General features: G+C 42.8%; 1 protein-coding gene across 6 annotated transcripts in view; it reads right to left on the reverse strand.

Moving 5' to 3' along the window:
• TSEN15 (tRNA splicing endonuclease subunit 15) overlaps positions 1–25,930 on the reverse strand; it is a 269,598-nt gene that overhangs the window by 176,750 nt on the left and 66,918 nt on the right. The window lies entirely within an intron of this gene.

The raw sequence follows: 25,930 nt of genomic DNA on the forward strand, positions 1-25,930 counted from the left end.
TAAATTGAATCATCATGCCTTTGCTTTTTCCTTCCAGTTTATAAAAAAATAAGTGGGTTAGAGAAACAAGCTAAATGATATTGCAAAGAAGCACCTAGTCAAATCCAGAAGATGGGATGTTCTGTAGATAACTGGCCAAATCCGTTTAACAAGCATGCTATCATGTCTATACTTGCTCTTTTTTAAAAAAGGACTTAAAATTGGATATGTGATGTACATGCTCTAATTGGCTCCTCATTGAACAAACTAGCTAGAAAGGACATTTGGGGGATGATTTAGATAATCAAATATGGACTGGTTATTATTAAGATGTATTGACATGGAAAGTTTCAGATCATTAACTGGGAGTAAATGCAACTGTCCAGGGAAGGGACTGTGAAGAATAAAAAAAGGCCTGAGGACATAGCCTTCAGAAACATCAAGATTTCAGAGAGAACACTGGAGGTGGAGAGCTGGTCGGGGACTGACGAGGAGCCAGGAGACAACAGAAGAAGCAGGAAGGCCAGGGGAGAAGGGTGTTTCCAGAAGGAGGGAAAAGTCAGGTGTATCATACGCTACAGACAGGCGAGCGGGAGGATGAAAAGGAGGCCACTGATATTACAGTAGGAAGTCCTCGGAGACTTCTGCACGTGGAAAGGCAAGTAACAGAGATGGCTCTTGTAAGAATGGTATTAGAAGGAAGGAAGAACACAGGACAGTAACTGGAGGGAAGCAACGGTGTCCATCTTTGCACGAGGAGGTGGAAGAGGAGGAGTTGCATTCAGGTTGTATCCTGGGTAAATGAAACTCCTCGAAACTACTCCTGTACCCAGAATACAGTGTGGGTGGCGCCCCCTGGAGGACGCAAAGGGAAGGGCTTATGAAGCAGGCAGAGTACACAGAGTTGTTTGGAAATGGAGAGTTAAGCAATTTGTAGACTAATTGGAAAAGGTCAGTAGGGATGCAGAGATTGAAAATCTGAGAAGAGAAGGAAGGATCACTTATGGCACAGGATGCAGAAGTTCACAGAGCAGGGAATAACGTGGCGAGCAGCAGACAAGGCCGATGAGCCTTGTGGAGGATCTCTGAATCAGCAGGAAGAGAGCCAGGACCCAAACCATGGAATTCTCACCTTCTGTGGAAGTCACCAAGCTGGTGATGATGAGCAACGATAAGCATACTTTGAGAGCAGGTTTTCCAAGTGGCAGTGTTTTGGAGTTCTGCAAAGCCACATCAGCGGTCACTAGATTATGGGGGCCTCACACTTACTGGGGCAGGGGATTGTCAATGTGATGGGACTTGAGGGGTGGACCCATCACCCCAGGAAAATCTCCCCAAAGCTTTTCATAACGACACTGTGATGGAATGAATAAACAATAAAAGGTTTTGAGTCAGCAGACGAGTTTTTGGCCCTTCTCTTCTGTCACGTACACTTTTTGAACTTCAGCTTGACTTGCTTCAATGAACTTTTACTCAATACAGGGCACAAAGGACACTGTTCTTAGTACAGCCCGTGACATTCTATTCAATCAAGAATCTGTTTGGAGAAGGGGCGGAATATTTTTGGCCTGAAATGAGAAATATAAAACGGTTCTCCATGTGCCTGGAACAGAGAACAGCCTCCCTAAAAAGTTAAGACTGATAGAAGAGGAACTAAGGTGCACTGTTTACTATGACCATTTCTTTTCTCTTTCTGTACTCTCTTCCCATCACTCCATCACTGAACCAGAAAGGGCCGATGTCTTCTGGCCTCTACTGCCCCACGGAGTCCTGCTTTGTGGCTACTGACCACACAGCAAACTATCCCCTGGTCAGCAGGTCTCAGACGTGCATGCAACGCTCCTAACCAGGGCTCTGAGGAGACCACAGCTGCCTTCCAGGGGATTCAGCAGCTGCTCAAGGTCCAGCAGCTCAGAGGCCATTAGTCAAAGGTTGCTATTGCCAACTGCTCTGCTCGCTATGTCAGATGGATCTGGGACAAGCTCTTGGTCAGAGGGTTTTCTCCCTGGTGCCTCTTCGTAGATGCTCATCTTCCCAATTTATCCTCCAAACAATATCTTCCCTCACAGCTTTAGAAACTCTGGGGCTTTGCACAAATGTGTACAAAGTGTGGAGACTCCAGCCAAGAGATGAGAGTGGGAAGGAAAACTGCAAAGGGAGGGAGAGCTGAAAGGTGCCGGGCCATTAATTCCAGCTCAGTGGGGATGGGGAAGGAAACAGTAACTCAGAACGGAGCTCCAGAGCTAAAGCAAACAGGAAGGTTTTAATGAGAAAGTCCTTGAGGGGAAATGACTCAGTGGTTTGGAAAGAGTGGGTTCCGGCAGGGCTGGAGGTACCACTTGGAGCTTCATCCTTGGGGAGGGAGGGTAGCCAGTCTGGAGGAGGCCCACCAGGGAAGGGCAGGACTTTCTTTTTGGTGCCAAGACAGAGCAACCTCATCCTCCACTGGGGTTCCCCCCACCACACACATTTCCCTGGAACGGGGGTTGGGAAGGGGATCCTCAGGCAGGAGCAGCTGTTCCATCTGCTACAGGATTGAGAAAAGCATCTTAACTCTTAGTATGGAGCGGGAGGCTGAGACTGCGTGGTCAAGAATCTGTTTGGAGAAGGGGCTGGGATATTCTGGTGCTGCACCTGCAATGAGGGATACACAACAGTTCTTCCAGTGCCTGGAACAGAGAACTTAAAAATAAAAAATGCTGCTAAAAGGAAAACTAAGCCACGATGATTACCACGATGATGATAAGACATGGTGCAGAGCTTGGGGAGGGGATGCATTTTCTGATCCAAAAATCAGGGCATGGCATCTAACAAAAACAGTTTTCCTCTGGTTTCTGAATTTGCATACAGGAGATGCCTTAAAATGGTATAAAGTGAAATCATACTTAGTCATAAATGTAACAAAATGAACTTATCAGAAAAGGTGACTTTGCATGAAATTGGAAGTATGCTGGAGACTCTGGCAGGAACCCAAACTGTGTTTGAACTGAAGTGTACCTGAGAAGAGCTGGCGAATGAAACTTTACAAATCCTGACTTTATTATAATTTCTGCATGAATCAGCGATGGGTCGGGAGAGAGGGAGAGCAGGCTCCCTTCTGCGAGTGTGGGTGTCAGGGGAGAAGCCAAAGTCCCTCCCGCGTATTCAAGTGAAAAGCGCTTGGGCTCTGGGGCCCGGGACCTAGAATTGAGTCCTGACTCTCTGACACCCTAGCTGTGTCTCTGGTGAATCTGGGGTCCCTGATCTGCCGAGTGAAGACAGAACTGAGCCTGCCAGGTGGCTGTGAGAATTCCAGCTAATGTCCATTGGGTCCCTGGTCCAATGTCTGGCGTGGATGGTTACGCATGATGTCAATTCCTTCCCCCTCTCCGACCCATCTCATTGAGGTAGGGAAAGATGCACCAGCTCTGGAAAGGTACCCAGTCACTGAAAACACCCTGCAATTTATCAGACGTTTGGGGACTCCTCCAGAAGCACAAGGAGGCCCTGTCCATCCCCCCCACCCCAAGCAAGTGGGTGAGGAGAGAACACGCTCAGGTCAAGCTGCCTGCTGCTCAGTGGGTGCCCACCGCAAACCCACCATAAACCCGCCGCAAACCAGTAAGGGCCAGGCTTCCACTGGCTGGAAAACTGCATGGAGAGGAAGCTGTAAACAGTCTGGGGGGAAAGAAAGTTTCCTGTTGAAATAGGGGCAGCAAGAGCCTGGTGATTTGGGGTGAGCAGAAGAACAAGGACAGCAAAGAGGGGAAAATGTAAACACAGATGAACCGTGAGCCCCCGGTGCATTTTATCTGACCCGAGGAGCAGCCGGGGCAGAAAGAATGTGGGAACCTCAGTTATGCTGCAGATGATCACGAGGAACTTCCCAGCCTTAGCTGATCCCCCTGACGGCTCCTTCAGCGACTTAAAAGGGCATTTAAAAAGCCATTCTCCAAGGCCCTCCTGCAAGGGGAATGGGGAAGATTTGTCATTTCCACCCAGCTTGCAATGCTGTCACTTCTGTGCACCCTGGCTTTTTCTAAAAAGGTCTCTGCCTTTTAAATTTCATCATTTACACCACTTGCTTCAATGACTCTAAACCTGGCATGCTGCTCCATGGTTCTGCTGCTCTCTGAATCACATGCTTTTGCGTTCATTACGTAGTAGGGCTTGGAGTCCAACCTTAGAAGGAAGTTGCCAAAGCTTCCCATTCCTTTACCAAGGCTGCTGGTGGTGCCTTTCTGGAGTCGTCAGAAACCCACTCTCTTCCTCAAGGTCTTTTTTCTAATTCTAAGTTAACCTTGAAGAAAGATCCCAGGCTGGGCCATGACTACCTAAGAGCTCGAGCCAATTCTGATTAATAAATATTTAGGCACCTACTACGTGCCAGGCATGATGGGGATTCCCAGGTAGGGATCCTTAGTTTCTACTCTGCAGGGCCTTGCTGCCTGTAAAGGAGAAACATACAGGGTCTATGTCGGGTCTATAGTGGAGTCCAGCTCCTGTGGGGCTGTGAGTAGAGGCAACTGGCACAATGGAAACAGTTCACTGTTATTGTATTCATTCAAAAGATATTTGCTGAGTACTGATTATGTACCACACACTTTTCAATACCTTGGGGATACAGTGAAGAATAAGAGTGTGGGATCTGAGGTCAGGCAGAACTGAATCAAAGCCCTACTTCCAATGCAACCCAAGTCTCAAACTCACTGAGCTCCAGATTTTTCATTTTTAAACTGGTACCATAACAAGAATAATAATAATATCTACTTTGCAGAGTTCTTGTGAAGTCTCGAGTGGTTATGATACATGCTTAATGTGGCTGATTGGTTGTTCTAGAATAGATGAATAAATAAGGATGATGATTGGATACGCAAACAGGGGAGGTAAAGAAAATTAATTTTATTTCTTGGGCATGACCGAATGCACGGGTATGGCAGAAGGAGAAATAATAGCACATACAGAGATGCAGCATTCCAGATGAGGCTATGCCTAAAACAGTGTTGTTCCTCAAGGGGCCACAAATTTTCTAAGAGAATGTTTTACTTTTTTATTTTAAAACTAAAACTTGACGATTATTTCATGTACATAAATGCATATGTATACATACATATATATCATGTATATATAATAAATATGATATATATTCTTATAAGCACACATATTCTAAATAATCTGAATATCCAACGTATAATCCACAGTCACTGCATGACTGCAGCCTCCAGTTTGTGTCTGGGATCACGTTAATGCCAAGTAAAGCCACTTCATTTATTTTCCTCTAATGAGGAATAGAGAGAGGTGGGCTTAACATATAAATGTGTTTGCATCTGCTGGAAGCTAATAAACAGCAGGGTGCATTTTATCCAAAAGTAGGTTTAGAGGTGGTAGGAAGAGAGAAAAGCTGTGTGCAAGAGAGGATGCCTGCACTTGGTCCAGGATAATACAGATGGGCTGACTGGGAAAGAGCTGGGCTTGGACAGTTAGGACCACACTGTGCTGGGAATACAGACTTGGTTTTAGGAAAACAATATGATGTCACATTTCATTAATGTTATTAATGCTCATTTTACTGGTTTTGTGACTTTTTTGGTGTTTAGATCATAAATTTGTTTTAGTCTTATATGAGCACTAAGGTAACATGGGTTAATACTACCTAGTTTTTTGATGTACAGATTTAAATAATATATTAATAGGGCTTCCCTGGTGGTGCAGTGGTTGAGATTCCGCCTGCCGATGCAGGGGACACGGGTTCGTGCCCCGGTCCGGGAAGACCCCACATGCCGCGGAGCGGCTGGGCCCACGAGCCATGGCCGCTGAGCCTGTGCGTCCGGAGCCTGTGCTCCGCAACGGGAGAGGCCACAACAGTGAGAGGCCCGCGTACCGCAAAAATAAAAATAAAAAAAATATATATATATATTAATAAACCTAATTTAAGTCTAACCCAAGGGTCCACTAGATCTCTGAAGGGCGGAGCATTGTCCTAGGTTAAGGAGCAGCTGGGACACTCCATCCCGGTGTAGGCGGAGGAGGGGCTGACCGGAAGTGCCACTTTCTGGGTGAGGGCCTGAGTCCACAGCTTCCTGGGAACTATGAGCAGGTTCCCGGGAAAGGTGAGGTCATCACAGAAGGGCTTGGAAGGGTGCAGAGGAGCATGTGCTACGGAGAACAGATCCTCTTTCCCCAACTTTCTCCTGGCTTAACCTCCGGACTTACAGAAACCTCACCGGTTGCCTTCTCTCAACTTCCTTCACTTACTGCTGCAGATCTGCCACGTTTCAGCTCCTGTGCTGGGCGCAGGGATACAGTGTGCATGAGATGAACACAGCCCCCTACCCCCACGGAGCTTACAGTGAGAGGGACCATTGAATTCATACTTATTCTCCACTCTCACTGCTTGTCCTTTCCTATAAACTTAGTCTTTAGAATCCTACACATAATTCCCGCCCCACTTCTACAAAGAAATAATCAAACTTCATTTGATTTATTCAACTACATATCCGGAAAGGGGCAGGTACCAGGGGCGATAGCAGCATTTTCTCCTGTTTTTTTCTTGGCGCTGTCTGAGTCTAGCCCAAGAACCTGCAAAAAAGCGAGGGCTACGTTTTATAGAGAGTTAGAAGAGGCAACAAGGAAATGGCATGATTGGCTAGCAGGTCCGGTATTAAGGCTAGCAGGTCTTGTTTTCCAGGGTGAGGGGAGCCAGCTAAAGCTGAGTTGGAGGACTGTGACTGGTGTATGTTAGGTGTCCTTGACAGTGAGGCATTTCTTGTGAGTGGGAACTGACTTTCATTTAGATCTGTGATGTGGACCCCCACCGCTCGGGCAGCCTCCATTTTGTGGGTCCCGATATTTGAATTAATTTTTTATTACATCTTAGGTTGGGCTCTGTGGAAGTACTGCCAGAGGTAGGGGTTTGGGAACACGTGATTTATTCAGGAAAAACTTGTAAGGGAAGAAGGGAAGCAGAAAAGTGAAGGGAAAAGAGTAAAGCGAGGAAGAAGTTGATCCCCAGAGGACTCTGGAGCATCACAGAAATGTCCCCACCATGAGGCAAGAGGGCCAGACTTTTGTGGTTGGGAGGGTGTGTGTGTGTGTGTGTGTGTGCGTGCGCCCGCTGAGCGAGGAGGTGGTCGGTGGCATAACCTCAAAGCTGAGGCAGCCCCCATCAGCTGTAAGGGTAATTTCTAGAGAAAGGGGGGAGCTGGGAGCTGTTAGTTCACCACCTCTGTGGACGGGTGCACCAGCCCAGTAAAGGGGAACTGAGTGAGGCACCAAATGAATCTGCCTCATGTAGCTTCAAATGCAGGGTTCACCTTCACAAGTTAGCATGACCGTTATATGAGGTGATCATGAAAAGCACCTGCTGCAGTAACTGTCCCTTCCTCTCCTTTCTGGCATTAGAGGCAGAAGTTCTTGACAGACAAGCCTAATCAGAAAAATCTACCTGATTCATACTCGAGGTAAGCAAGAAGCTTAAACCCATCACTGAAACCTTATTCCTCTGCCCCCCCACCCTGCGCCAACCACGTGGAGGAATCCAACCTCACCTGGTCTTGTGCTCGCCCAGTGCTTTGGCTGTTGCAACAGCCCCTCAAGAAATAGTTTCTTTCCTGTCAAGAATCAACCCTCTGGATACCTCTACCACAGGGCTTCCCAAACTCCATTGCATTAAACTCTAGTTTAATGGGGTTGGGGAATGAAGGTTGTGGTAGGGAATGACTCTCCCAAAGATGTCCACACTCTAATCCATGGAACATGTGACTGTGTTGCCTTACATGGTAAATGGAACTTTGCCGATGTGACTAAGGGCATGGATCTTCAGGTGGAAAGAACACCCTGGATTATCCAGGTGGGCCCAGTCTAATCACATGAGTTCTTAAAAGTTAAAAATCTTCCCTGGCTGTGGTCAGAGAGAGATGAGACAGAAGAAGATGGAGGAGAGATTCAAGGTGTGAGAGTTATTCGACCTGCTATTGCTGGCTTTGAAGATAGAGGACGGAGCCGTGAGCTAAGGAATTTGGGCAGCCTTTAGAAGCTGGGAATGGCCCTCAGCCAGCAAGAAAATGGAGACCTTGGTCCTATAACCACAAGGAATTCAATTCTGCCAAGAACTAGAATGACCAAGGAAATGGACCTTCCCCTTGAGCCTCAAGAAAAGGACATAGCCCTGCTGACACTGTCATTTTAGCCTGTAGAGACCCACATCAGACTTCTGATCTACAGACTGTAAGATAATACATTTGTGTTTTTTGAGCTGTTAAGTTTGTGGTGATTTGTTACAGCAGCAACAGAAAACTTGATCAAATAAATTTGGGAAATGACGTTACAGATTATAGGACATGTTAATCATTTTGTTATGAGAGAGTCATAGTAAAAACAAAGTGAGTAAAAAAACATTAATTGAATCAAATAGCAGATAACTTGTTCACTACAAAGAGAGAGGCCGACATTACCCTGATTCACAGTTCTGTGTTCCCACAGCATCATGTGTGCAAATAGAGGGCTGCTGCACAGCCACAGCATCAGCATCATGCTCCGTTGTCATAGTTACCCTCTGAAAAGGAAGATGCCCTGACAAAGACCAGATTGACTGTGGTAAGTGGTGGGAAGTTACCCTGAGGGCGGCCAGATGCTTCTACATTCATGTCAGAGATGTTTTCTGACATTCGTATTCAGTCAGCTCTGCCCCAAATGGAAACATGGTCATTTATGTTTAGAAAACAGGAAGCCTATATTCATGATGGATACTTTCTAATGAGGAGGATTTGTTCTACCATCCTAACACCGAGGGAACCAAACACCAGCAAAAGCAATGTTTTGTGATAGATTTTGCCCCAACTACTGGTAACTTCTTATACCTCATTTCCTACCCTTCTCCAACTTAATCCCTAAATGCTAGTCACAGGGCTTCCTGTTATACCTTGAATACTCAAGTTTATCCTTCTGTAGGGACTTTGCCCTTGCTCTTCCCCAGGCTGGAATGCCTTTCCTCCAGATGTTTGCATGCTTCACTCCGTCCATTTAAGTCTCTGCTCAAATGTCCCCACCTCAGAGAGGTCATCCCTAAGCTCTTTACCTAAAATAGACACCCTGCCCCAATATTACTAGTCTTCTTACCCAACTTTATAGTTCCTCGTGGCACTTCCGTATTTATTTGAGCAGTTGTTCATCGCATCCCCACCAGACTCTAAATTACATGAAAGCTGCTGGAGCCTTGTCTCTTGTCACTGCTGTATCCCCAGTTTCTGGCACCTCATAAGTACCCAGTAAACACTTGTTGAATGTAGGAAGGAATTGCTTGGAGTCTTGATTCTCCACTGCCCTTCCAGCCCTCGGCACTTAATACTGGCTATAGTACCTCGTCCAATTTCTCCCAAATCCAAGTTGTTCCCTAGTCCATTGTCATTGGTATGGATGATTGTATCTTTCAAAGATGGCCACCACAATATATATCCCATCTCACATGCTCCTCTTACAAATGTTGATTCTCCTTCCTTTGAGGAATGTGTCTATATTCTCTCCTCTTGAATCTGGCCTGGCCTGCGACCACAATGGGAGTATGCTATGACACTACGTGACTTCTAAGGCTAGATCATAAAAGGTGATATAGTGTTTGCCTCATTCTCTTGGGTCTCTCCCTCTGGGAACACAGCTCTCTTCCTATGGGGACAGTCAGGCCCATGGAGAGATGATGTACAGCTGTCCTGACACACAGCCGAGCTGAGGTCCCAGTTCACAGCCAGCACCAACTTCCAGATACATGAAGAAGCCTTTGAAATGACTCCAGCCCCAACCACTGTCCAGCTGCAACTGAAGGAGAGACCCCAGTGAGAACCACCTAGCCAGACAGCCACCCACCAACATCCATGGGAGGTAATAATAAAATGATTGTTTTTGTTTTAAGCCACTAAGTTTAAGGGTGGCTTGGTATATAGGAATAAACAACTGAAACAGATGGGATATGGAGTTGTCTGTTAAAAGCTCTGATTTCTAATCTCTATTCTGTACCACTCACTCTACTTCCCAAGGACTCAGTTTCCAACCTACAACACCAGAGCATGCATGTAACCACCTCTTCTAACTTTCATCCTAGGGTGATTGGTCATCCTCAGGAATTGTGCTTAGAAAAAAGTACACATATATTTTGATATTTTCCTATTATAACAGTTCAGAATTTGCCTGGATTCAGCCACTCTGAAGAGAAATAAGTCACCCAGGACAGCTGGGTTAATGAACTGCACTCCACTGTCAGTCTTCTCAGCTCCGGCCCCACGCCAGTCCCTGGTAGCATTTCCTTTTCCAGCAGCTCTTGCCATCTACAAGGACGAATTCCATACATCTCTATGCACCTCTATGCAGCTGGGGCAGGCTCTCATAAGGCTGTTCAACTGCTTCCTCCAAGCAGTTCTTACTCAAGGCTGAGGGCAAAACCAAGAGCCCCCCACCTCCCTGGGCTGTTTCTGGGCCCAGTCTGGGAGGGGTTTTTAGGGAAGTCAACACAGTCACAGTGGGGCTTGATAACAAACCTATGGTCAGAACCTCTCAAATACAGTTAAGCATTGATTCTGGAAAATAAGCTGCAGGTGGAAATAATATGCAAAAAATACAGTGTCTATTGCAGAGAGACTGATTGGGTAGGGGATTTAGAACTGGTCAGTATGATAACAATAGTTAAGATCATGGTCTGGCTTCAGAGAGCCCGAGCTCAGATTCTAACTCTGCAAGTCCCTAAGCCTCTCCAAGCCTCAGTTTCCTTGGCTGTAAGGTGGAACTAAGACTAGAACCTCCCTCATAAGGATGTCATATGGACGAGTTGAACTGATGCTTGTACAAGCCAACACTGAAAACTGAAGCCCTCTGTAAACGGGAGCCCTTGTCTTTCCCTGAGATGGATCACAAAGGCTGCACAGGGTTGGTTAAGGCTGGAAGAGTTTGCCCAGTGATTTATGGAGCTGGAATGGGGAGCTCTGAAATGGGAAAGGCCAGCATGTTGCCTCAGGGATGCTGTATAAAAGCCTTGGGCTTTTTACGTTTCCTCCCCCAATCCAGAACCCCCCCCCGCCTCCTCGGCAGCTGCCACCCCTGGATCGCTTTTGAGCCCCTACAAGTGTGGACCCCTGGGACTAACACCCTGGGAAAACCCTCCCTCCATCCTCTCCCTTGTCTCATTGGAAGGTTGCCTGAAGGGCCGACTCACAACACTTAACATAAAGAGCAGAAACTCCCTATCCCACCAATGCCCTTGGTTTCCCACGAACTAGTAGTGGTGGAGCAGTCGCATTTGCACGAAATGGCATGTACTAAAATAGGCAGTTTGAAATATTCTTGGCATATGGTGTTAAATATAGACACAGCGACAGATTGGCCCCTCAGTGCAGCTCTTCTGAGCGTTAAGAACATGCTGCAGCCAAGAAGCTTCTCTTTTCCGGAAGACTGTGGCAACAGCCCCAGGATCTCGCCATGCCAGAGAACTGCTAAGATTTAGAGAAGGGAGGTACCTCAGAGAGTGAACACTGGTACCATGGTAAGAGGTTCCCAAATTCCACAAGTGCTGGAATGAAAAAAAAACAAAGGTGCAGAGAAGAAGTTCTGATGAACTGGAATTATTTATCTTCCTTCTGAAGGATCAACTACTCTCTCAAGAGATGTCTTCCATGAGCAAAAATTGAAATAGAAATAGAGGCAGTAGAGTACAGTGGTTAAGGTTGGAGGTTTGTGGCTAGAGTGCTCAGGTTTGAACCCTGGTTTTGCCCCTTACTAGTTATGTGAGCTTGGCCAAATTATTTAACCTTTTGCTGCCTCAGTTTCTTCATATGCAAAATGGGATAACAATAATACTCTCCTGTGACGATTAAGTAATGTAATGTAGGTAAAGGCCATGCCCAGTGCCTTGTACAGAATAACTGTTGCTTGGATGGTGGCTATTTTATTTAATGGACTAGGAAGGAGAGAGAGGTACTTATTGTAAAATGGCTGAAGAGCATTAAGGCTTGGAGGAACATTTCGGATAAAAACCAAGCCAAAATTAAAAATAAAGTCAGGTTGCAAATTCTTAAGTAGTTCCTATATCCACCGAGATTGTATTTGGAATGGGCGATGCCATAAATAGCTACCCAGTGGAAAGCCATCACCGTGGGAAGGGTGCTGGTGTGTGAAAGGCTGGCTGCTGGGAGAGGAAGGAGACAATCTGGAGGGGCTCGGTCATTATCTTAAAAGGGAAGGCAAATCTATCTTTTCCTAAGGACTAGGACTTCGAACATCGTGAAATTTGCTATCTGACTTCCACGCAGTAAAACTTTTTAAAAGCCAGGAGGATTTTCTCTTAAATTGTAATGACAATACCTGCCAGTCTGTGGCAAGTGCCATTAAGGGACCTAGCAGGTGGTCCTGTGCTCTGGTTCTCTGCATGCGTGTCATGCTCCATTGTGGCTGTGCCTCTGGTTTCCTTCTATCCAATCCCGTTGTCTCCAAATTCTGAAGTGAGAATTTCCGTGTATTTCACACTCTGTGTGCTGCTAGGACCATGTCCCACTGACCAAGAGAAATGTTCGCTTTGAACTGTCCTTGCAGGACTAGAATACTCCTGACAGCCTAAGTACTGCCCCCTGGAGCTAGAAGAGTCTTTTCTACAGAATTTTGTCAGGGGGATTATGGTAAAGGCAACCTCTGCAGGAGAATTATGGGACTATGTTCAGGACTCTGGCTCCAGAAATAATAGGTAGTGCATGGTCTCATGGTACAGACTTGCCCGTATTCTTACATCCTGTATTAAAGTAGGCTAACTGCTGTTACAGACTAACCCCAATGCTTCAGAGCCTTAACAGGGTGAAGGGTTGTTTTTCTCTCAAGCAAAGTCCATTGGCATTGGGATGGGGAGGAGTGGGGGTGGGATGTCCCTGCTCCATACAGTCATTTAAGAACCCAGGCTGACAGAAGCCCTGCAGTTTTCAATTTGTGGCTTTCAAGTTTGCCTGGGTGTCATCATCCCGTAGACAGAAAGGGGCATGGAGAACCACAGTGGGAAGTTTTTATGGGTCAAGCCTAGAAGAGGTCTATCTATCTATCTATCTATCTATCTATCTATCTATCACACATAACTTCCACTCATATTCCATTGGCTATAACTTAGTATATGACCATATAGAGAATGTAAAGGAGGCTCGGACGTGTAGTTTACCTGTGTTCCCAGGAAAGAGAGGAAAATCAAGAATTTTGGGGATCAGCAGCCACCATATTGAGCTTCTTGAAGCTATTTCAAGAGACCAGGAGACATTTTGAATTGACATTTGGAAAAAATTCTAGAATTTTTTTCAAATTTCCTGTGCTGTTTTCACTCAATTTTGAATCAGACTTGTTAAATAGTTGCTTCTAACCTACATCTCTTCCTATTAAATCTTGTAGTCAAGGAACATCACAGCTTCCCTACAATAAAAGTGGAGTTGATCCATCCCTCACAGCCTAAGTTTCTTTGTGAATGGCACAGTAACTGAGTGCCTCCTCTTAAGAAGAAAACACCAATTATTCTTTAAAAGAAAGCTTATTTTCCTCAATGCAAGACTCAGAGTTTTGCACTTTGCATTATTGTGAGTGTTTTAGAAACTGCTGATACTCCTCTAATGCTGTTTGTACCAACTGGCTGCAAAAGAGCCCAGTAGACAAAGGAATAAAAGAAAAGGAAAGAACCCTTTCATTTATAACAGGACCAGTCCTATAATGGCCACAGAATATGCTCTCCAGCATTTAAGTAAGAACTGCCAGATGCTTTCCTCATTCCTACTAAAGGAAGTTGTATGCATGGATATAATGATATTCGTATGTTTACAGCATGCTCTTACCTTTATGATCAGTTATAAGGACATTAAAATTTTCTGCAATATTAATGAAAATAAACATATTGCTAAGGATTTAAAGACCAAACAAAAATTCCACTATAGCTGAAAATTTGCAATAATATTGTTGAGTGTACAGTCTACTGCTATAGGAAGATACAAATATAATAAAATTTAATATACACTCTACCCCATGTATACTTCTATCTGACACCTCTTACATTTTAGTATATTTAAGTTTTCACTATAAATGTTTTTACATAGAACAATAGTTCTAAAACTTTGTTGTGCACCAGAATCACACAGAGAGCTTGTTAAATATAGATTCCCAGAAACGACCCTGGACTGAATATGAGGGGGTATAGTAATATCTCATTTTGGTATTTACCTAATTTTGTATTTACCTCATTTTTGTAAATACATATGCATTGGGGCATATGTATTTTTCACAAGTTTTCCAGGTGGTTCCAATGCATACCAAAGCTTGAAAATCATGCCTGACGTGTCTTAACGCTCCCAGTGTCTGGCATATAGTAGGCACTTAACATACATTTGATGTATGAATGAGCAAAATAAATTTGTTGCTGAGTCTAAAGCAATAAAAATTCATTGGGAATTTACTGCCACTAGCATTAAACACAAAAATAAGAAATAACCTCATTCCCAGGAATGCTGCAATAATAATTCAACTTTATTTGTACAGTGTTTATCATCAAGTTTCACTGACATCAAATATTCAAATTTACTACTAGAATGCCAAAAAGCCATAGATGAATAATAGGGTAACTGGAAAGGATATGCCACACTCGGAGGGGGAATGCAAGAATTGGAATAAACTAATTTTGATGAAGACACAACATCTTAATAATGCAAAAATCTACATCCTTCCAGTGTTGCAGGTACATCTGAATGAGAACTATTTATCTAGTGTCAAGCGCAATTTCAGGACCACCTGCTTAATGATAATTTTTAATTAAATGACAGGTACTTTATTAGGAGTTAGACTCCCCCAAAGCAAAGTGTGTTATGAGAATTGCAAGCTTTCAGACAGCTGACACATACCTTCCTGTGTGTAACATCCTCCCAGTGTTCCTGTGACCTCTCTGGGTGCTCCTTCTCTGCCTTTTCAGGCTCATCATCTTCTACTCAACCATTAAAAATTAAATTCCTCAAAGTTTTGAGCTAGGCTCTCTCCTTTTATCACTCTCCAGAGCATATGATCTATCCCTATACCTTTAATTATCATACATTTATACATGATACCCAAATTGTTGTCTCTAGCTCAGACCACTCCTCTGAGCTCTAGTTGGTTATGCACACCACACAAGAACAGTTTATAAGACTTAGACCTAACTTTAATGAGTACAAGAAAAATATTAGTCAGTCTTTTATTTTTAACTGATTAAGCATATAGATATATAAAGTATCCAATACACTTCATAAATGTGAAAAATATTGATATCATATGCCAAGGACTCAGTAAATGTTACATGCTGGGGTATTATTTTTTCTGATGTTGTTATATATAATATAGCCCTCCAAAGCAGGATAAACATAAAATTTCAAAGCTACATCAAGATGTACATCTGAGTAGATAGTGTCAATTGTGCTGAGATGGAATGATGTTTGGCTGGAATTTTGAACACCCAATCTTGGACCAGCCCCCTATGGCTAGCTGTCTCAGGTTCAGGAGGAAAAAGTGTAGGTGCAGGGGAAAGCTGCTCTGTTTGTTACTGTGAAGTTTTAGCCCCTCCTTGTCCTCTCCACTTGGAAATTAATCCCCACTGAGCTGCACAGGGCCACCTGATGCCAGGGGGATTCCTTTGCCTGGAGAAGGCCACCAAACAGCCTGGATCTCAATCAAACACAGTGGCCTAGTTCCTCAAGATCTACATCCAGTCCTGGTCCTCAAGTCCTACTACTCTGATGACTAGAAAATATAAGGAGAGAGAAACCCTAAGGAAAAACATGAGGGAGAAGGGAGAGTTTCCACCTATGGCCACTCCCTCTCAGTATTCCACTGGTATTGATCCATCACGGTTATCCTCCAGATGGTAGGGTAAGGAGTTTTGTACTTGTCCAAGAGAATAGTGGGTGCCATTTGTTCAGTGATGAGTTTATTCATCCAACAAATATTTGTGAGTGACATATGTGTCAGGCACTCTTACCGGTACTATGGTTACAGGAGCAATGAAAAATGACAAAATCCCTGCCATAATAGGACCTATATATTCTAACATATAAGTAAAATATATACAAGGTCAGATGATGATAAGTCCTATTGAAAAAAATAAAGCAGGGAGGGTGGACAGGGAGTGCTAAGCTATTACAATAACATTAGCAAGAGATGATAGTGTTCAAAAATCACAGTTGGAGATCCTAGTACTCCACTTTAAATTGATAGAACAGCTAGGCAGAAAGTCAGCAAGTATAGAGAAGACTTAAAAACACTTGCCCTACTGATATTTATAAAACATTCCACTCAATGACAGCAGAATACACATTCTTTTCAAACATGCATGGAACATTGTCTGGAGTGGACCATATGTCAGGCTATAAAACAAGTTTCAATAAATTTAAAAGGTCCAAAATCATACAAAGTGTGTTGTCTAACTATAATACAATTAAATTAGAAATCAACAACAGAAGGAAATTGGGGGAATTACTAAATACTTGGAAATTAAACAAAACACTTCTAAATAAACCATTTGTCAAAGAAAAACACCATAAGGAAATTTTAAAAAATATTTTGAGCTGAGTAAAAATAAAATTCAACATATCAAAATTTATGGGATGCAGCTAATTCAGTAATTAGAGGGAAATATATAGCTATAAATGTCTACACTAGAACAGAAGACAGTTATTAAATCAATAACTTAAACATCAACCATAAGAAACTAGTAATAGAGGGACTAAATCCAAAACAAGAAAGAGAAAGGAAATAATGAAGAGGAGAGTAGAAAACAGAGAAGTAGAAAACAGAGAAATAGGAAACAGAAAAATAGTAGCGAAAAATCAATGAAACCAAAAGTTGTTTCCTTGAAAAGACCAACAAAATTGATAAATCTTTAGCTAGACTAACCAGGAAATAAAAAGAGGAGACATAAATTACCACCCCCCTCCAAAAAAGAGGGGCAATCCTTTCCATTCTTGCAAAAAATTAAAGGATTTTAAGTGAATATTATAAACTACTACTTTATATCAAATTAGACAACTTATGTAAAAATTTCTAGAAAGACATGTTACCTAAACTGACTCAAGAAGAAATAGAAAATCTGAATTGATATATAGTAAGGTAAAAACTGATTTGTAATTTGAAATCCTCCCACAATGACAAAGTCACGCCCAAATGGATTCACTGACAAAAGTTTTCCCACTAAGACTAGGAATATGGCAAGCATACCTACTCTTACTCCTTCTACTCAACATTGTACCAAAGTTCTAGTCAGTTTAATAGGGCAAGAAAAAAATTAAAAGCATACCAATTGGAATGGAAGAAGTAAAACTGCCTTTATTCACAGGCAACATGATCTTGTATGTAGAAAATCTTGAGAAATGCTCACATTAAAAGATATATTCGAGTTAATAAACACATTTGGAAAGGTCACAAGGTACAGGATCAATGCACAAAAATCAATTATATTTCTACATGTTAGCAAGGAACAGTCCAAAATCAAGATTAAGAAATGGGGCTTCCCTGGTGGTGGAGTGGTTGAGGGTCCGCCTGCCAATGCAGGGGATGCGGGTTCGTGCCCCAGTCTGGGAAGATCCCACATGTCGTGGAGCGGCTGGGCCCGTGAGCCATGGCCGCTGAGCCTGCCTGTCCGGAGCCTGTGCTCCGCAACGGGAGAGGCCACAACAGTGAGAGGTCTGCATACCGCAAAAAAAAAAAAAAAAAAGATTAAGAAATGACTTCCATTCACAACAGCGTCAAAAAGAATAAATTATTTAGGAATCAAGTTAACAAAAGAAGTGCAAGATAGGGCTTGTACATTGAAAACCACAAAGCATTGCTAAATAAATGGAGTTACATTCCATGTTCATAAACTGAAGACTCAATTTTATTAAGATGGCAATTCTCCCCAGAATGATCTATAGATCTAACACAATCCATATAAAATTGCCATCAGGATTTTTTATAGAAATTGACAAGTTTACTCAACAATGCATGTGAAAGTGCAAAGAACCTACAGTAGCTGAAACAGTCTTGAAAAAAAAGAGAAAAGAATTTATATTGCCCAATTACAAACTTAACCATAAAGCTACAGTAAGCAAGACAATGTGGTACTGGCATAGGATAATCAATAGATCAATGGAACAGAGGTGAGAGTCCAGAAACAAACTCTCACATTTATGGTCAGCTGATTTTTGACAAATATGCTAAGGCAATTCAATAGGGGAAAGGTAGTCTTTCCAACAAACAGGGCTGAGACAATTGGCACTTATATGCAAAAAAAATTGAAAATAAAAAGAATGTAGATAGTAACTTCACACCATACACAAATTAACTCAAAATGGATCATAGACTTAATGTAGAAGTGAAATTACAAGACTTCTAGAAGAAAACATAAGAAAAAAAAATGTAGTGACATTTAGATGTAGCGTTCTTATATATGATATCAAAAACAAGAAAAAAATTGATAAATTGGACATTATAAAAATTAAGACTTTTGCTCTTCTAAAAGGCACCATTAGAAAAATGAAAGGGGGAAGGCACAAACTGGGAGAAACGGTTTGTAAATCATACGTCTGATAAAGAACTTGTATCCAGATTATATAAACAACTCATATGACTCAATAATAAGACAAGCAATTCAATTTTTAAATAGTCAAAATATTTGAATAGACATTTCACCAAAGAAAATATAAGAAGAGCTAATGAGCACATGAAAAGATGCTTGACATCAATAAATCATTAAGAGATGCAGTTTAAAACCAAAATGAGGTATTACTATACCCCCACTAGAATGGCTATAATCAAAAAGACAGACAACAATAAGTATTGGTGAGGATGTGGAGAAATTAGAACCCTTATACCTGTGGGAATGAAAAACGATAGACCCACTTTGGAAAACAGTTTGGCGGCTTCTTATAAAGTTAAATATATTTTTACAACCCAGCAATTCCACATCTAGATATCTACATAAGAGAAATACAAACATACGTCCACAGAAAGACTTAAAGTTCAGAGAAGACTTACTCACAATAGCCAAAAAACTTGAAACAATCCAAATGTTGACTAACTAATGAAAAGATAAACAAATGTGGTATGTCCATGCAATGAAATACTATTCAGCAGTGAAAAGGAGCAAACTACCAGTGCATGCTACAACATAGATGAACCTCAAAGACATTATGCTAAATGAAAGAAGCCACACAAAAAACCACTACATATTGTATGATTCCATTTATATGAAGTGTCCAGAAAAGGCAAATCTATAGATACAGAAAACAGAGCAGTGCTTGGCAAATCTACAGATATAGAAAGCAGAGCAGTGGTGGCCAGGGATTGAAAGTGGGAGCAGAAATGACTGCAAATAGGCACAAAGAAATGTTTTGGGGTGATGGAGATGTTCTAAAACTGTGATGATGGTTACACAATTCTATTACTAAATGACTACTAAAAATCGTTGAATTATACATTTACAATAGGTGACTTTTATAGTATGTAATTACACCTCAATAAAAAAAGAGAGGTGATGGTGGCTTGGTTATGGGGTCTCAGAGGGTAGGTGATGAGAAGTGCTACCAGCAGATGGTAGAAGACAACATTATACTACAGGTGAGCATAATGGGGAGACCAGGGTCTTGATCCAGGTCAGATTTCTTCAGAGACATCGAACCAATAGAATATATATATATATATATGTATCTTTAAGAGGAAATTTATTATAGGAATTGGCTCACACAATTATGGAGGACAAGTCCCACTACCTGCCATCTTCAAGTTGGAGAAGGGAAGCCAGTGGTATAATTCAATCCACCTCTGAAGATCTGAGGACCAGGGCAGCTGATGGTGTAAGTCCTGGTCTGAGTCTGAAGTCCAGGAGCACTGATGGCTGAGGGCAGGGGAAGATGGTGTACCAACTCAAGCAAAGACAGCAAATTTGCCCATCCTTCACCTTTTTGATCTATTTAGGCCCTCACTAGACTGGACGATGCCCACCCAAAGTGGTATGGGCAATCTTCTTTATTTCTTCCTTATTCAGCCTACTGATTCAAATGCTAATCTCTTCCAGAAACACCCTCACAGACACACCAAGAAATAATAGTTTACCAGTTATCTGGGCATCTGTTAGTCCAGTCAAGTTGATGCATAAAATTAACCATCACAGTCACTTAACAGATCAACATGTAGATTAAAAACAATACTTGTGCTTCATTTTCCCGCCATGTACTGTTTGGGGTTTTTTAACATAAATTTATTTATTTTTGGCTGCATTGGGTCTTCGTTGCTGTGTGCCGGCTTTCTCTGGTTGCATTGAGCAGGGGCTACTCTTTGCTGCTGTGCGCAGGCTTCTCACTGCGGTGGCTTCTCTTGTTGTGGAGCATGGGCTCTAGGTGTGTGGGCTTCAGTAATTGTGGCTCGCAGGCTCTAGAGTGCAGGCTCAGTAGTTGTGGCGCACGGGCTTAGTTGCTCCGCGGCATGTGGGATCTTCCCGGACCAGGGTTCGAATCCGTGTCCCCTGCATTGGCAGGCAGATTCTTAACAACTGTACCACCAGGGAAGTCCCTGTGATGAACTTTTAATCTAGTGAGTAAACTGGTTTCCTGAGTCCTGTGTACGGTTCTAGAAAATTAATCAGACCCAAGGAAAGGGTTGAGGAAATCTCTGATTTATAGCCAGCTGGTCAGAAATATAGGTGACAACCTGGACTTGCAATTGACATCAGAAGTAGAGGGACATCTTGTGGGACTGAGCCCTTAACTTGTGGAATCTGATGCCATCTGGGTAGATAGTCAAAATTGAGCTGAACTGTAGGATACCCAGCTGGTGTCCAAGAATTGCTTGGTGGTGTGGGTAGAACGCCCACCCTGCCCTGCCCCCTGCACCCGCCCCAAACACACACAATGGAATTGGTTGCAGAACCTTTTCATAGGCAATAAAAATCATGGAGAAATTTTGAGCTCAAGAATGATATGGTTTCAATTTCCCAGAGCCACTGTAGGAAGAAGCCACAGGATGAACAAAGGAAGACAACATTAGCTTCCAGAGTGTGGTCCAGATACCACGAGGTGAAAAGGGATCTGCACTGTGATACTGACAGTGATGAGAGTGTTGGAAGAATAAAATCAGAACAGAGAGAATTTGTGAATTTCTCTCACGGATGACTATCTAGGGAGGGTGCATTCAAAGATGGCTGTGGTTCTGAGCCTGGACTGGGAGAACAGTGTCATCAGGAACAGAAACAGTTTCATCTGGAGAAGAGAGACTTGGTGGAGAACATGATAGATTCAGTTTGGGATATGTTTGGAGGAAGGGATTCTGGCAGAGCAATCAAATGGAACATTCTAGCAGTCAGGCACTTAGAAATGTAGGCCTGGAACTCTGGAGCTCCGAAATTTTAAGCAATGATCAGCCACCTTCAACGTTCTTTAAATCATGGTACATGGATAATTAAACCAGGAAAGAGCGTTTTTAAACAAACATTCAAGTACTACCTCCTCTCTGGGCTGGCCTGTTTGTCTCAGTAACTACGCCCAGTTAAGAGGGTCTTCCAAGTCTCCTGCCTCTTTGCTCTTCTTAACCAAGGAAAAGGGAAAAAATCCAAAGAATTCTTTCGTAACAGAGAGTAAATGTAGGGTTCAGTGAGTTTACCCTTATTCTTAATAGGCTCTAATTAAATGAGCTAACTGGCCATAGATGGTTAGCATTATACTTTAATTAGTAGAGGCTTACAAACTCCTCCTTCTGTAAACCTGGTAGGCAAGTATGAGGCCTGCAGCATTTCAACAGGACTCTATCAAAGAGAAAGTTGGTTGGGAGAAGAGCAACTTCTGCATTAGAGGCCGGGGCCCTATGAATAAAGCTGTAACTATTGGGGTTTCATGGTCCCCAATCTCAATGTTTGGATCCTGTGAAACAGATTCTACGGTGAGCAGTTTTCCCCAAGCTCCATCCCTACTGTAAGTTACCAGGCTGGCATGAATTTTAATATTAGAATCAGGCTATATTGCTAGAGCTATAGGAGTAATGACTCTCCCTCTGGGTGGGATTTGAACAATCTATCCCTTTCCTAGAAAGTTCTTCTGAGATATTAACATTTTTACATTTTACTGTGAAACCAAGACATGAACTCACAGGTGCTAGGATCTTCTTAAGCAATCTGTGCCTCCGTTACTCCATTTAAAAAATGGATGAGGGCTTCCCTGGTGGCGCAGTGGTTGAGAGTCCGCCTGCCGATGCAGGGGACACGGGTTCGTGCCCCAGTCCGGGAAGATCCCACATGCCACGGAGCGGCTAGGCCCGTGAGCCATGGCCGCTGAGCCTGCGCATCCGGAGCCTGTGCTCCGCAACGGGAGAGGCCACAACAGTGAGAGGCCCGTGTACCACAAAAAAAAAAAAAAAAAGGATGAAATATTATTGTATATCTCATGGGATCATGGTGAGGATGGAAGGAGTTAATTTACATATGGCATATTAGGTATTATAGTAATTTATGTATAGAAGAGTGCCTGGTTCATAGTAAGTGCTCAATAAATATTAGATTTTTAATTTTTATCATAGTAACTCTCATTCAGGGCCCTTCTCTTCTACATTTTTTCCCTGAAAATGTTAATTTTACATTACCTGCATTGTTACTTAAGAGTTCGTTTGAATGCACAGTTCTGGGCCCCAAACTATACCAATGGGATCTCTCTATCCCTGGGAATGGAGCCCAGAAATCTGCCTTTGAACAAGTTTTCTAAGGGATTTTAGTCTCGCTGGAGTTTGAGACCCACCAGTCTACTGGGATTATATGAAGTATGACATTTCTGCCTTGCCTTCATGTCCTGCTGCCTGGATCAGCTATGGAAGTATTCCATCATTTAGAAACCCAAGACTGAGATGTAATTGTTCAAGGCACGGCAGAGCCTGAGTCAGTATAACGTCAGCAAGATCACTGTGAAGAGCCCCTGAGTCTTGTAAAAATTTCCCTCATGATCTGTTATGATCAATTCCTGGCCTGCAGTCTCTGGAGGGAGCCTCCCACAGACATCAGCTTCCCTAGAAGGAGATCTGTTTAGGGAGCCTGGTGATGCTTTGAATACATCTGTCACCACATCAATCAAGTCAGATCCACAACGTTCATGATTCCTGCTGCTTCCTGGCTGTGAATTATCTGATTCCCTGGCATGTCAGCATATCAAATGATTCATTTTGAATCTCAACCTCACTGGATGTGACATTCGAATTTGACTCCTCTGCGAATCTTTACCCCAGAGCAGCTACCATGTCTCATATGAGAATCTTGCCACATCATCATAGTGATCACAATACAAAATAATGTCCTATTGTTATGACTTTATGGTTGACTGTCCAAAAACTTTCACAGCTATTATCTGACAAGCCTTCGCAATGGGAGTTAGAAAAAACAGGAGTCCCTTCTGCTTCACAGGAAGCAAAACCTCAGGGAGTTTATGTGACTTACCTAAACTCACCTAACAGATTAGAGGCTAACATGACCAGCAATTCTCCATGCTCGCAGCATGGTCTTGTCCTGCTACCCTACATGGCCTCCAGCCATTGTGTCCTCAGGGTAGAGAAGAAGTGAGGAGCAGTGAATCGGAGTCTATCACTCACTGCTTTGTGATCTTGACAAAACCCACCTCACAGTGGTGAGATAAGGATACAGTGTCAAGCATAAAACTCCATAGGTGCTGCAGGTTAATATCCTTGCCAGTATGAATAACTACAGACATCACTGACAGTAAGTGATGGTGGTCCTGACCAAAATGGCTGAGAGTCCATCAGGATCCTGTCTCCCCTCTTACATATTCTTTTTGAGAAAGAGGATAATTGGTTATTATGTTCCATTTTTGTCTTCTTTTGCTTTGATAAGGTAGAGAAAACTTTTGGAACGTATTCCCCAGTTTTCAACAACTGTACACTAAATTATTAAGTGTCTTCAGGCTGAATCTTATTGCTTTCTTTCATCAATGATTGTTCTAGTTCTTGTTTCGGGTTTTAGGTTTTTTCTTTCCTAATCCCCATAGTTTTCTCATCATCCAACTCTCAGCTTATCATCTCTCAGTGAGATTTCATTGACCAATCCTGCTAAAATAGCTTGTCCAGCCTCCCACTCTTTATTACAAAGTCGAAACACCTTGGCATGACACACACAACTGCCACAGATTGGCCCCAATTTTCTCCTCCGGAACCTAGTAAACAGTCAATGAATATTTGTTGATTGAATTTATAAATAAATACAATTTATTAAAAGTTCTTTTGATTCTGTCACAGAAACCCTAGAATTGTGCTGTCCAATATGGTAGTCAATAGCCACATATAGCTATTTAAATTTAAATTAAAAGTTCAGTTCCTCAGTCTCACTGGCCACCTTTCAAGTATTCAATGCTGTATGTGGCTAGTGGCTAGTGTAACGGACAGTGCAGAATAAAACATGTCCATCATTGCAGAAAGTTCTACTGGGGAGTGCTGGTCTAAATTCTGGCCCTTTCTCTCCAACCCTACCGTGATTCCTCACCTGGATTCTTATAACAGTCTCCTAAGTGGCCTGAGAGTAGCCTCCTCCCGTGCTAGTCCATTCTCCACTCTGCCTCATTCATTTAGTTCATTTATTCATGCAGCAAATATTTAAGGAGAACCTTATACATGCCAGGTCTTCACAGGAGACCAAGCAGGGCATGAGTCAGACCTAGTCCTGCCTCTGTGAACTTACAGGCTGGAGATAATGTGTGTATGTCATTCTCACGCTTCAAAACTAATGTTGGGTCCTCTACCAAAGTACTCTACAGTGTTGTTCCTAGAATTCTGGGCTCTGGGGGATACAGCAGACAGAGTCAACTCTGCTCTCAAGAGGGGGTTAACTGATAGAGAGGTTCCTGTGTGTGTGTGCGTGTGTGTGTGTGCATGTGTGTGTGTGTGTAAAATGGCAGGAGGGCCCATGGGCTGCACTTCTGCCTTCTAGCCCTTGAGTTGGAGGACAAATGGCCTCTTTGTGCACTAAGGTCTCAGTTTCAGCTCTCCCTTATCACTGCTCCTGCGTGTTCTGTACCTGGTCCTCTACCATATTGCTCTAATGCTGTCCCCTGTCCTCTGCATACCCTTCTCTCAGTGGGATTTTATTTCTCTTACCCTGAACTCTCATTCATCCTACCAAACCCACGTCAAGTATCATTTTCTGTGAACTCCTTCCCGGCAATCCCAGATAAGCGAGGGGATCTTTGTCCTGTGTGCCCATAGCTACTTCTTATTCATCATCATAGCCTCAATGCCTGAAATATAATAAGTCCCCAATAAATGATTTTGGACAGATGATTAATGAATGATGATTGGACGAATACATAAGTGAATAAATGTATGAATATTATGAAAGTGCCTGGCCTGTCTGCAGTTCCCCGGGGAGGATGCATTGGTTCTCAAACTTCAAAGTGGAATAAAAAGAGCATAACTATCTACTTACTCTTTTCAAAGAGAAAATGTTATTTTTCTTAACATTCATACTTTTAACCTGCTCTAAATATCCCTTCTGCTCTTTTTTCCTAGAGAAGATTTTTTTTTGTCCCTGCGAGCCTTCCTTTGTGACTACCCAAAACTCAAGGATCAAATACTTCATTTCTAAATGCCATGTGTCACAGGCAGCTCTTTCTTCTGATTGGGGAATGACCTCAGTGCTGCTAGAGTGCTTGCCATTCCTCCCAACTTTCATGTTTACGACCGCTGTCAAAACTGTCGTGCGTAAGATATAAAATTTCTTCATTAAGCATTAGTACACCACTATGTGAGGGTTTTATAAACCAATCTGAAGCAGGCCTAAAATTTCTTAATATTTCTCAGACCTTTAAAAACACAATCAAACCAAAGAGAAACCTCATGAAATAATCCCACAGAGGTTCCCTCCAGGTGCCCTAGGGTGACCCTCTGATCACCCAACCATTATTGTTATTTCTATGGTTTCTATGAAACCCCTCAACAAGCC

Source organism: Globicephala melas, chromosome 1 (assembly GCF_963455315.2).
Source record: "Globicephala melas chromosome 1, mGloMel1.2, whole genome shotgun sequence".
NCBI lineage: Eukaryota > Metazoa > Chordata > Mammalia > Artiodactyla > Delphinidae > Globicephala > Globicephala melas.